Source organism: Arvicanthis niloticus, chromosome 6, assembly GCF_011762505.2.
Source record: "Arvicanthis niloticus isolate mArvNil1 chromosome 6, mArvNil1.pat.X, whole genome shotgun sequence".
NCBI lineage: Eukaryota > Metazoa > Chordata > Mammalia > Rodentia > Muridae > Arvicanthis > Arvicanthis niloticus.
In genome coordinates this window covers 100685789-100698679 of record NC_047663.1, presented here as the reverse complement: position 1 = coordinate 100698679, position 12891 = coordinate 100685789, and the positions used below count along the sequence as shown (strand labels likewise).

Genomic DNA, 12891 nt, shown 5'->3' with positions numbered 1-12891 from the left:
TACTGTCATGGTGGGAAGCATGGCAGTATCCAAGCAGGCATGGTGCTAGCGGAACCAAGAGTTCTGTGTCTTGATGGGAAGGCAGACAGGAGACAGTTGGATTCCACAGGCAGCCAAGAAGAGGCTCTCAATTCCACACTGAGTGAAGTCTGAGCACAGGAGTCTTAAAGCCCACTCCCCACAGTGACACACTTCTTCCAACAAGGCCACACCTCCTAATAGTGCCACTCCCTGGGCCAAGCATATTTAAGCCATCACAACTTTGAACCTCGGCTCCTCCTGCCTCTGCCTCCCAAGTACTTGGATCACAGGCATGTACTACTGTGCCCAACTCTATGCATAGTTCATGAATCTGAGGCAATATTCCACCAACTGAGCTATATACCCGCACCCTTTTGCTTTTAGAGACAAGGTTTCTCTGCATAGCCTTGACTATCTGCAAACTCATTCTTTACACTAGGCTGGTCTCAAACTCAGAGGCCTGCCTGACACTGTCTCCTAAGTGCTGGGATTAAAGACATGTGCCACCACCAGACGGCTCCTTTACAAATATTTTTAAAGATTTATTTTTACATTTACTTGTGAAGAGGCATGTGATATGTACTTGCCAAAAAAAAGATTCCTCTGCCAGATGTAGGTGGATGTAGGTGCTGGATGTGGGTGCTCTATAAGAGTAGCAAGTGCTCTTAACTGCTGAGCCATCTCTTCGGTCCCCAAGCTGGTTTTGAAATACCTGTGTAGCCAACAATGACCTTAAACTTCCTTTTCTCCCTTTTTTATTGTGTGTATATGCATGTTTACATGTGTGTAGAAGCGTGTGTGTGTGTGTGTGTGTGTGTGTGTGTGTGTGTGTGTATGTAGGCCTAAGGTACCAAAAATCTTTCTCAATTGCTTCCATCATATTGTTTTGTTCTTTTGAGGAAATGTCTCTCAATCAAACCCAGAGCTGGAAGATACAGTTTCTGCAGCTGGGATTTCTCTGTCTCTCAAAGCTGGAATTAAAGGCTTGCAGAGCAGGGGTTCTAACCACTGAGCCCTCTCTCCAGCCACTGCCTTCTAATTCTCCAATCTCCACCTCCCAGTGCTGGATTACAAGCATGTGTCATCATGCCAGCTTGTTGTAGTGCTGGGGTTTAAAGCCAGGGCATCCTGTATGCTAAGAAGCACTCTAGCAACTGAGCTCAGCCTCTGCCCAGTTTTATTTTCCTTTGTCTGACAGCTGAGGGCCAAGCCTGGAAGTGAGGTCCTAAATAAATTAGGCAAACACTATTCCACTGAGCTATGTTCCCAGTCCATTGTAAGGCTCTTCCAACCCTGTTTCCCTCCTTCCCCTCCTCACTAAGATCTGAAGACCATTTCCTCTTCACTGCCTTCTTCCCTTCATCCTTCTTGGCGGCTTCCTTCCATAAATAAGCCCATCACGGTACCACTCACTCCATCATGACAACTGCTCCTTGGAGAATCACACTGAGACTGGAGACTTCTTACCTCTTACCTTCTTACGCCCTTACCTCTATCCACTTTAGCCTGCTTGCTCCTTAATGGAATGATTCCCTGTACTTTGTGTTTCTTGATGCTTTTGTTTGTTGGAGATCAAGTTTACCTGTGTGGCCAGAGCTAGTCTTAAACTCACTCTGTAACCCAACTCATAAGCCTCTGCCTCCCAATTATTTACATTATAGACCTGTGCCATCAAGTCTAGCTATTACTTTAATGTTGTTTTTACATTGATTGATTGATTGTGTGCATGAGTGTGTGTGTGTGTGTGTGTGTGTGTGTGTGTGTGTGTGTGTGTGTGTGCTTCAGTTCATCAGGTTTGGGGTCAAGTGCCACTAAGCTACCACCAGCCCTATATTAAAGTTCAGAATCCATATGGTAGGAAGAACATCTAAAAGGAACTCACTTGTCCCATGGTGCCTGCAACAGTGTCTCATGCATAGAAGACAGTGATCAATACAGGATGGGAGGGGTTCTCTCAGCCTGTCAAATTACCTGATAATGCTGATATGGTTCTCAGTATGCATTCACTGTCCTGTGGTGTTTACAGTGGGGGAAAGAAGAGTCATGGGGAGAAGTCAGTGGCTAAAAGAGAAACTCAAACATCCCCAATTCATTTGCCTTCATAATTGGGAACAATTGGGACATCCTACAGATCAAAATGAAGCACTGTGAAAAATTCTAAAGGGCTGCTAGAACATGGTACATCCTCAGGTGTAGAAAGAACAAGTTCATAGTAGCTGAACTTCAAAGGGAATCTTTGCATAACTAGGAGACAGCCTGGGATGGAACCAGAACCGGGTAACTTTTCATATCCACAAGCCAGCCAAGCTTTGGAGGGGTAGGCTGAAATCTGAGAGGCAGGAAGAAAGGGAGAAAGAGGTCTTGGAAGTTGACTTAACATTACAGGACAGGCTCAGCACGACTTCTGAGAACCCTCCCTCTCCACCTAGGATCCCAATCCTAACCCACTTCACCTCCTCCAACTCCAGACTCACAGGTCTCTCTGAAGCCTGAAATGGAGGAAGCTCACCACTCTGGGGTTTGCAGCCCAGTGGAGGCCAAGGCTTTGGGTTCTTTGAGACTTCTTTTATTTTTTGACAACAACCTACCAAAATGTCTTCCCTGGAAATGCTTTGGTATGTATTATAACGGAGTGTGAGTATGCAGAGTGGCAGGGCATGCCTTTAATTTGGGCACCAGAGGTGGGTATTGCTCTGAGTTCGAGGCCAGCCTGATCTACAGAGTGAGTTCCAGAACAGCCAGGGCTACACAGAAGCCCCATCTTGAAAAACTGAAAACGTGTAGATGTGCATGTACTGTGGCACAGTAAACAGCCCTGGGTGAGGAATCCACCTTCTAGTGCTTTGAGACATTCTCTCTTGATTGTAGTTGTGTATACCAGGCTAGTGGTAATCCTCAGGGTCTCAGGAGAAAAACCAGGTCCACAATTTTGAGCCAAATTTAGAGCAAGTTTTAATTAAATCCTAACCAGGATGGACTCTGGTCAAGCCCATGACAAAAAGGAACTAAAATGAAATAAATGACTGGTGCCCCTCCATTTCCAGGCTCCTCCTACCTAGTAACGCTGATATTAGCCAACACAGGGCCTGTGGCCCTCTGGCTTCTGCTAATTACTGTTGGCTCTTGCATCATTGATACCTTAACTAAATGATAATTCCTATTTGGGTACCATGAAGTTGGTGGTTATCAGATCCCCACATAAACAAGTACCCATCATAGAGTCGAGGACTTGACCAAGGATGCAACTCAAGGCATAAGACCCACCTGCACAAGGACAAGGTAGCTTTCTGGAATGCTGAGAGTTGTAGTTCTTGGAAAATAACAATACCACATAGGAAATACAATGGTCATGTAAGTTTGCCCTTATACAGCCCCTACAATATGTGACTGGTCACTACTCTCTGGGATACTAAAGAGTGGACCTGACCAGAGTCTGTCATGGTAAGGATTTAAAGTTTGCTTCAAATTTGGCTCAAAATTGTAGAACTGGTTTTCTCTTGAGAATCTTGGGATTAACACTAGGTGGCCCCAAACCCTCTGGGGATTTCTCCTGCTTGCTTTCCATCTCACTATAGGAGTTTTGGGGGTTACACGTGTGCTCCACTATTCTGGCTTTATGTGTATGCTAAACTTCTGAACTTGGGTCTTCATTTCCCACCCCAAGTACTTACTACACTGAGCTTTCTTCTCAACTCTATGAAGAAAGGATTTTAAAAATATGTATATAGCCAGGCATGGTGGCACACGCCTTTAATCCCAGCACTTGGGAGGCAGGGGCAGGCAGATCTCTGTGAGTTCAAGTCTAGCCTGATCTACAACTCAATTTTCAGGACAGCCAGGGCTACACAGAGAAACCCTGTCTTAAAAAGCCATGTGTAAGCTGAGCAGTGGTGACTCACACCTTTAGTCCCAGCATTTGGGAGGCAGAGGCAGGTGGATTTCTGAGTTCGAGGCCAGCCTGGTCTACAGACTGAGTTCCAGGATAGCCAGAGCTATACAGAGAAACCCTGTCTCAAAAAAAAGCTCTCTGTGTGTGTGTGTGTGTGTGTGTGTGTGTGTGTGTGTGTACACTGCAGTATGGTTTTGTATGTTGTAGGTGTGTGTATGTCTGTGTAGATATGTGCATGAATGCAAGGTGCCCATAGAGGCTAGAAGAGGGCATTGAATCCTCTGCATCTAGAATTACAGATGGTCCTGAGCCACTCAAACTGGGGTCCTCTGCAAGAGCCACATGTGCTTTTACAGCTGAGTCATCTTCCTAAACCCATACAAGTTTATAGCGGTATTTGTTTTGGGTTTTATTTTTGCTTTAGTGTTTGTATGTTTTTTGTTGTTGTTTGTTTTCTTTGAGTTTTTGTTTGGTTTGGGGGGGTCTCTTCTTCTCCTTCTCCTCTTCCTCCTCCTCCTCCTCCTCCTCCTCCTCCTCCTCCTCCTCCTCCTCCTCCTCCTCCTCCTCCTCCTTCTTTTCCTTCTTGATTTGTTTTTGGTTTTTAGAGACAAGGTTTCTCTGTGTAGCCCTGGTTGTCCTGGAACTCACTCTGTAGACCAGGCTAGTCTTGAACTCTGAGATCTGCCTGCCTCTGCCTCCTGAGTGCTAGGAGTAAAGGCATGTGCCGCTGCCATCAGCTATAAAGACATTTTTAATGCCAGTCCTCTGGATGCTGAGGCAGGAGCATCTTAAGTTCAAGGTCAGCTGGAATCCACATGAGGTCCATCCTCTTGGGCATCCTGTTTGGTCTTGCTTTCCTTTTGTTTCCCTTTTGGTTTCTTGAGAAAAGATCTTGCTGTGTAGCCCTGGATTACCTTCTTCATGTGGCAATCCCCTGCCTCAACCTGATGGGTGCTTAGATTAGGGTGGGTATCACCATAATCCACCCTACTTTTGATTTTTTTTTAAATAAAGTCTCACTCTGGAGCCCAACCTTGTCTTGAACTTAACATCTTTCTATATTCTGCAGGGCACGGGGATTACAGCGTGCCACCACAATTGATAGTTACTAATATTAGTGGCCAAGGATTAGTGTTTCAAAAAATTCTATGTAATTGTATACATTTAAGGTTTTCACCTTAAAACCCTTTGCCTTGCCTTGCTCCTTTTGAGAAGACCCATAGCTCTTCTTTCACTGGCTTTCTTGATGCAGTGTTTCTGTTGGTGCCAAATAAATGCCAGCATCCTCCTGATGCTCTTCTATTGCATTCAAGTGAACGGCACCGTTGGCTTCAGAGAGGTCAGACAGCATCATTTGGCTTTGTTAGAACTGAGAATGACAGCTGGCACCTGAGAATGACACTGGAGTGGATTCTCCTCTGTTCTGTGCAGGCTGGGAGTGGTGAGGTGCAGCTGTCCTTGTGAGATATCCTTACATCATCATCCTGATGCCTTGTTTATAAAACTGTGTAGCCCTGGGCATCTGAACATAGAGATATAAATCAAGAGTATTTGCTGTTCTTCCAGAAGGCCAAGTTAGGTCCCAGCTCCAGCGCCAGAAGGATCTGATGCCTCTGGCTTCTCTGGGCACCTGCATTCAGATACACACAATCAAAAGATATGTTCATGCTTGTAACTCCAACACTCAGGAGGCTGAGGCAGGATTCCCACAACTCTGAGGGGAGCCTATGCTGCAGATTGAAACCTTGGCTTCAGGGAAAGAAATAGAACAGTGATGGAGTGGTTAAGCCAAGGAAGTGTGTTTTTTAATTGGTTGATTGGTTGATTGGTTTGGTTTTTCAGGATAGGGTTTCTCTCTGTAGTCCTGGCTATCCTGGGACTCTCTCTCTGTAGACCAGGCTGGCCTCAAACACAGAGATCTGCCTGCTTCTGCCTCCTGAGTGCTGGGATGAAAATCATGCACCTCCACCTCCCTACTCCAGTGAGGTATAGTTAATCACAGATAGTGTTTATAATCACATGGGTACATCATGTACTTCCTGTACTCATCAAAGATTCCATAGAGCATGGAGATCTGAAATTCAGTCTCAGCTACATAGCAAGTTCAAGGCCAGCTTATGCTTCATGAGACACTGTCTCAAACCAACAACAACAGAAAAGGAATAATATAAACCTCAAACATTTGTGGTCATGTCACAAACCATCTGTTAAAAGTGGTATAGTGGGCTATACAGAGAAACCCTGTCTCAAAAAAAAAAAAAAAAACAAAAAAAAAAACAAACAAAAAAAAAAAACAGACAAAAAAAAGTGGTGCTGTAAGAAACCACTGGGAAGCCCAGTGGTTACGGTGCATGCATTTAATCCTGGCACTTGGGAGGCAGAGCCAGGCTGATCTCTGAGTATAAGGCCAGCCTCATCTCAGGGTGAGTTCCAGTTTCAGGACAGTCAGGGAAACACAGAGAAACCCTGTCTCAAAACAAAAACAAAGACAAACAAGAAAGAAAAGGAGAGAGAGCACAAGCAAACTCATCTGGGGACGTCCTATGATGCCCACACCATGTGCTAGAACCCAGGGAGCTTTTGTGAGTGGCCCCTAACTGTTCACAGCGAAGCTCAGTGAGTCTTGAGGGAGATCTGGGCTTAGTACAGACATTTATGCATCTGGGCTCCTGGTGGCAGTAGCGTCTAAGGTTATTCTCTGTGCGGCTGTTCATACCATACGTGGCCCAAGGAAGTCTTCCAGTTTACTTTCTAGCTTGTTGAATTTTGGTCTTACCTTATTCCCCCCCTCTCTCTTTCTTTCTCTCTCTTTCTCTCTCTCTCTCTCTCTCTCTCTCTCTCTGTCTCTCTCTCTCTCTCTCTGTGTGTGTGTGTGTGTGTGTGTGTATGCATTCTCATTTCGTTGCTGGTGTTCATATCATACTTAATTATTCTGTTCATGTATGGAAGTCAGAAGATAACTTGTTCTTTCTCTCCTTCAACCATATGAGTCCTAGCAAGCACCTTTACCTGAGGAGCCATACTTGGTGGCACAGGTACTCAAGGTTTTGAAGTAAGCACTTTACCCAAGAAGTCATCTCCCAGCTGCTGTTTTCATTGGGTTGGTCTCAGAGACAAGATCTTACTAGACATACTACTAGGTAGCCTGAACTTACTGTCAATCCTGTCTGTCCCCACTAACTGAGACACTATAGTGCTGGAACTATAGGTGTATGCCATCATACCCAGCTTGCTCCAGTGTCTTGGAGTCCTGACCTTGCAAGTAAGCCACTTCTGCTTTTTTCTGAGTGGCGACAATCCATCAGCACTGCCGTGACAGCACTAGACCCTTACAGTAGCAGTTGAGATGGAGCCGGTGCTGCAGACCATGGAATGTTGGCAAGCTCTAAACCAGGCCACAGAACATGCCCGTCTCCTGCTGCGTGTTGCTTTAGTCATAAGCAATTACCAGAAAACACTATTATCAGGGCTTAGGATATTTTGATGACATATCTATGTGAAGGAAAATTACTAATACATATTAGTTAATAAAATGTAGCAGCTGGCTTCCCTCATGGCTCAGGGATATATTTGCAAGAAGAAGGTTCTGTGAGCCAGAGGGGATGGAGGACTCCAAGGAAACGGTGCCTTCCAGACTCCACAGGACTGATGCACACATGAGCTCACACAGACTGTGGCAACAGCATAGAGTTGCACAGGTTCAAGCCAGACAGGGTCTCAGCACTGAGAAGGAGAAGTAGACATGGGCTCCCACCCCTAAAACTGGAGGCTATCTGCAATTGATGCCCACTGGCAAAGGAAAAATCCATTTCTCCAACGGTGTCTCATGGGTATATTAACAACCCTTCAGGGCAGGCCCATGCCCAGGAGTAGTTGCCCAACAAAAAGCAAACTCAATGGTATTTTTAAAAACCATTTTAAAACTTTGGCTCTTTTGGTCATTTGTCTGATTTTTTGGTCATTTGTCTTATTGGTCTTTTACTTGTTTTTTGTTTTTGTTTTTGTTTTTTTTGTTTGTTTGTTTTTATCCTTGTGTGTGTGGTTTGTGCGAGTGTTCCTTGTTTTTGCATGTTTGTTTGTTTTTCCTATTTATTGCCTGTGTGTAGGAGTTTTATCCGCATGTATGTCTGTGTACCATGTGCATGCAGTGCCCTCAGAGGCCAGAAGAGAGTGTCAAATCCCCTGGAACTGCCATGTGGGTGCTGGCAACTGTCCCCGGGTCCCCTGGAAGAGCAGCCAGTGCTCCTAACCACTGGGCCTTTGCTCCATCCATTTATTTTTTTTAAAGAGAGAAAGAAAGAATATAAAGGGGTGGGGAGGGAAGAGGAAGGGAGGATTTGGGAGGAATTGTGGGAGGGAAAAAACAGGATCAAAATAAACTATATGAAAAAAAAAATGGGAACTCTGGAGAGATGGCTCAGTGGTTAAGAGCACCAACTGCTCTTCCAGAAGACCTGAGTTCAATCCCAGCAGCCACATGGTGTCTCACAATCATCTGTAATGAGGTCTGCTTCCCTCTTCTGGTGTGTCTGAAGAGAGCAATGGTGGTACACTTATAGCCAGGCAGTGGTGGCGCATGCCTTTAATCCCAGCACTTAGGAGGCAGACGTAGGCAGATTTCTGAGTTCAAGGCCAGCCTGGTCTACAGAGTGATTTCCAGGACAGCCAGGGCTACACAGAGAACCCTGTCTCAAAAAAAAAATGGGGAAGGAGGCCAGAAAGATAGCTTGCTCAGTGCTAGAGAGCACTGCACACACACCCAGAGGACCTGGGCTCAGTGTCCAGCACCCACACGATAGCTTACACCTACTCCATTTCTAGGGCATCTGATGCCCTTTTCTGACCTTTATTGTATGTACACAGTCTCTCTCTCTCTCTCTCTCTCTCTCTCTCTCTCTCTCTCTCTCTCTCTTTCTCTCACACACAAATAAACAAAATGTTTTTTCTATTTTTCATTATTAGGATTTTATTTTATGTACATTGGTGGGGTTTTTTGGTGTTTTTTTTTTTTCCCCATGTATGTCTGTGTGAGGGTGTCAGATCCCTTGAAATTGGAGTTATAGACAGTTGTGAGCTGCTATGTGGGTGCTGGGAATTGAACCCAGGTCCATCTGGAAGAGCAGCTAGTTCTCCTAACTTCTGAGCCATCTCTCCAGCCCTGCCTTTTTTTTTTTTTTTTTTTTTTTTTTTTTTTTTTTTTTTTGGTTTTTCGAGACAGGGTTTCTCTGTGTAGCCCTGGCTGTCCTGGAGCTCACTCCGTAGACCAGGCTGGCCTCGAACTCAGAAATCGGCCTGCCTCTGCCTCCCAAGTGCTGGGATTAAAGGCGTGTGCCACCACCGCCCGGCCAGCCCTGTCTTTTAAATATAGGGACTAGAGATATGGCTCAGCTGGTAAAGCACTTGCCTAGCATTTATAAGGTCATGGATTCAAACTGAATGTGGTGCATGGCTGGTATCTCAACACTCAAGAACTGGAGGCAGGAGAATTAGACGTTCAAGGCCATTCTTGGTAAAGTAAGAAGCCAGCCTGAGATACATGTGATCCCTTGTCAAGAATAGCACTGGGGGTGGAGCTGAAGAGAAGGCTCAATGGTTAAAAACACTCGCTGCTCTTCCAGAGGGCCTGGGTTCTATTCCTAACAATTATAGGTAGCTCACGACCAGCTGTATCTTCAGTCCCAGGGGATCTGATGTCTCCTTCTGCCTCCACAGGTACCAAGCATGCACATGATGCACAGACACATGTACACAAAGCACCCACATCCATAAAATAAATAAAGTTTAAGAATAATAACAATAATAGGGGCTGGGGAGATGGCTCTGTTGCTAATAGTCCTTGCTTTGCATGTATGAGGACTTCAGAATCCACAGCAAGCCCATTATTCTGAAAAAAGAGACCTGCAGGAATCCTACTCTTGGCCCTCACCATGGCCAAAAGGCTCAGAAGAGAGGGGGAAATTGCCCAGGTAGAGTTAAGAGCCCTTCTTTATAGCTTCCTGTGTAGCTTGAATGTCACTTTCCTAACCAGGACCTTAGGCACCAGCTGCCAGACACGAATGGTGGACTTTATGTCCTCCTAAGACACCTTTGTTTCTGATATTCTAACATATTACCTCCCTTAACACTGCCCCAAGAATACCCAGGGGACAATCTGCTTTAGATTTAGGGAGAAGGAAAGGTATTTTATTATTTGGACTATATATTAGTCCATCATTAAAGGAAGTTAGGACAAGAACTCAAACAGGGCAGGAACCTGGGGGCAGGAGCTGAGGCAGAGGCCATGAGGGTGCTGCTTACTGTCTTACTGAGTCAACTGTTTTGTTTGTTTGTTTGTTTGTTTGTTGAGACAGGGTTTCTCTGTGTCGCTCTGGCTGTTCTGGAACTCACACCGGAGAGCAGGCTGACCTCCAACTCACAGAGATTCACCTGTCTCTGCCTCCTGAGTGCTAGGATTAAAGACATGCACCACCACTGCCAGGCCCTGCCTGTTTTCTAATTGAACCCAGGACCACCAGCCTAGGGACAGCACCACCAACACAACTCCCCATATCAATCACTAAGAAAATGCCAGCTGGATGTGGTATCACAGGCCTCTAACCCCAGTACTTGAGCACTAAAGAGGCAGGGGCAGGTGGTTCTTTGTGAGTTCAAGAGGAGCCTAGTCTACACAGTGAGTTCCAGGAGTCAGAGCTACATAGTGATACTGTCTCTCAAGCAAACAAACAAGAAGAAAGAGAAAATGCCTAACAGGCTTGCCTACAGTCAGATGTTATGGAAACACTCTCTCAGTTGGGGTTCCCCCCTCTCAGGTGACTCTAGCTTGTGTCAAGTTGACATAAAAACCAGCTGGCACAAACAGAATTTGTCCCAAAATAAGGTAGAGATGGCTCAGCAGTTAGGAGATCCGGCTGCTCTGAGGACCTGGGCTTGATTCTCAGCACTCATATGACAGCTCACAATGTCTGTAACTCCAGTTCCAGGGGACCCAATGCCTTCTGCCCTCCACAGGCACCAGGCACACACATCGTGCACAGACCTACACATGGTGCATAAACATGCATTCAAGCAAAATACCCATAAAATAGAAATAAGTAAACAAGCTGGACAATGATGGCACACCTTTGATCCCAGCACTCGGGAGACAGAGGCAGTCAGAGGCCAGCCTGGCCTAAAGATGGAGTTCCAGGATAGTCAGAAGGCTACACAGAGAAACCCCGTCTATAAATAAATAAATAGATAAATAAATAAATAATATAAGGTAGACTTCGAGGATGAACATCCAAAGTTGACTTGACTTCCATAAGTATGTCATGGCATGCACCCTCACTAGTACACAAATGTGCATATTTATGCATGCACCCACATGTGTGGTACACACACACACACAGGGCTACAGCTTGGCATGGAAATACACACCTGTAATCCCAGCTTCTGGGAGGTAGAGGAAGGAGGATCAAGCGTTCAAGGTTCTTCCTTGGCTATAACAAGAAGCATGGCATCCTGTCTCAAAAGTCAAAAGGACCAGCAAGATGGCTCAGTGGGTAAAGGCACTTTTCACCAAGCCTGACCTGACCATGTGAGTACAATCCTAGAACCCACTAGAAGGAGAAAGTCAACTCCCACAAGTTGTCCTCTGACCTCCAAATGCACAAGCCCCACCATCATAGAATGCATACACACATAAACACAGGAAGAAGAAATTAAGGAAGAAAAAACCAACTTTTTAACAAACAAATAAAACCAGGGCTGGGATGTAGTTCAGTAGTACAGGGCTTGGTCAGCTTGTACAGGGCCCTGGGTTCTAGTCCCAGCACTCCAATAATTATATTGTACTACCAGCTGAGCTACCTCCTCAGTGATTCAGAAGTTCAAGACCATCCTCAGATTCAGGCCATCCAGGGATACAAAAAAGACTCAGAAAAGTACCAATACCTCCAAAACAAAAAATTCAGGCCCAGATAGATGACTTTGCCAGTGGATTCTAAAGCTATCCATAGGGCACAAAATGTGTATATTCTTGATTCCAAAATGAGATAAGAAAAATAAGAAAATAATAAGACTATTTTTCTTATGAGTAGAAATGCTAAAATCCTAAATACAATATCCACTATAACAGGTTTTAAGAATACAGTATAGGACTGGCAAGATGCCTCAGTGGTTAGGGACACTTGCTGCCAGGCCAGATGACCACAATTCAGTCCCCAGAATTAAGGTTCTATAAGGACACACACACACAAGCATGTACACACACACACACACGCATGTACACACACATACATGCACATTAAAAAAAAATAATACATATAGTAGATTAGCCCCTCCTTACCCATGGTTTCACTTTCCACACCAGTGACTCATAGTCAATTGTGGAAAATATTAAATGGAAATTCCAGTAGCAAGTAACAAATTCTAAAATAAGGCCATTTTGATGAGCTTAATGTGACATTATCCTGGATTTATCCGGATTTGTTTATACCTGTCTAGTATATCTGTGCTGTGTACACAACCTGCCCATTAGTTACTTAACAGCTTTCCCAGTCTGACTGACCACCACAATATTTACAATGCTTGTTTACCTAACACTTCCATTATCAATGGTCTCTAAGAGCAAGAGTCCTGGTGCTGTCAACTCACAAGGTGCTATACTGTTCTCTTTAAGAGAAAAGGCAAAAGCGCAAGAACATATTTTGAAAGAGACCACATTCATATAACCCCATTAGCACACATGGTTGTTTCACCATCAATTATTGTTCATCTCTGTACCTAATTTATAAATTAAACTTTGACAATAGGAACTCGTGAAAAAGCCCAGTATGTACAGCATCAGCACTGTCCACAGCTTCAGGCAACCCCTGGGGGATGGTATACCACAACACTCTGGTTTCGTGTGTTAGTGTCCCTCCTCTGTGCTGGTATAGGGCAAGCTCCGCCTCTCTTGTTCTTGCCTTGGGCTCATTGGTTCGTACATGGAGTGTTTTTCT

At 44.9% G+C, this 12891-nt stretch overlaps 1 protein-coding gene across 2 annotated transcripts in view; it reads right to left on the bottom strand.

The window, feature by feature from the left end:
- Tnfrsf17 (TNF receptor superfamily member 17) overlaps positions 1-12891 on the bottom strand; it is a 64409-nt gene that overhangs the window by 13957 nt on the left and 37561 nt on the right. The window lies entirely within an intron of this gene.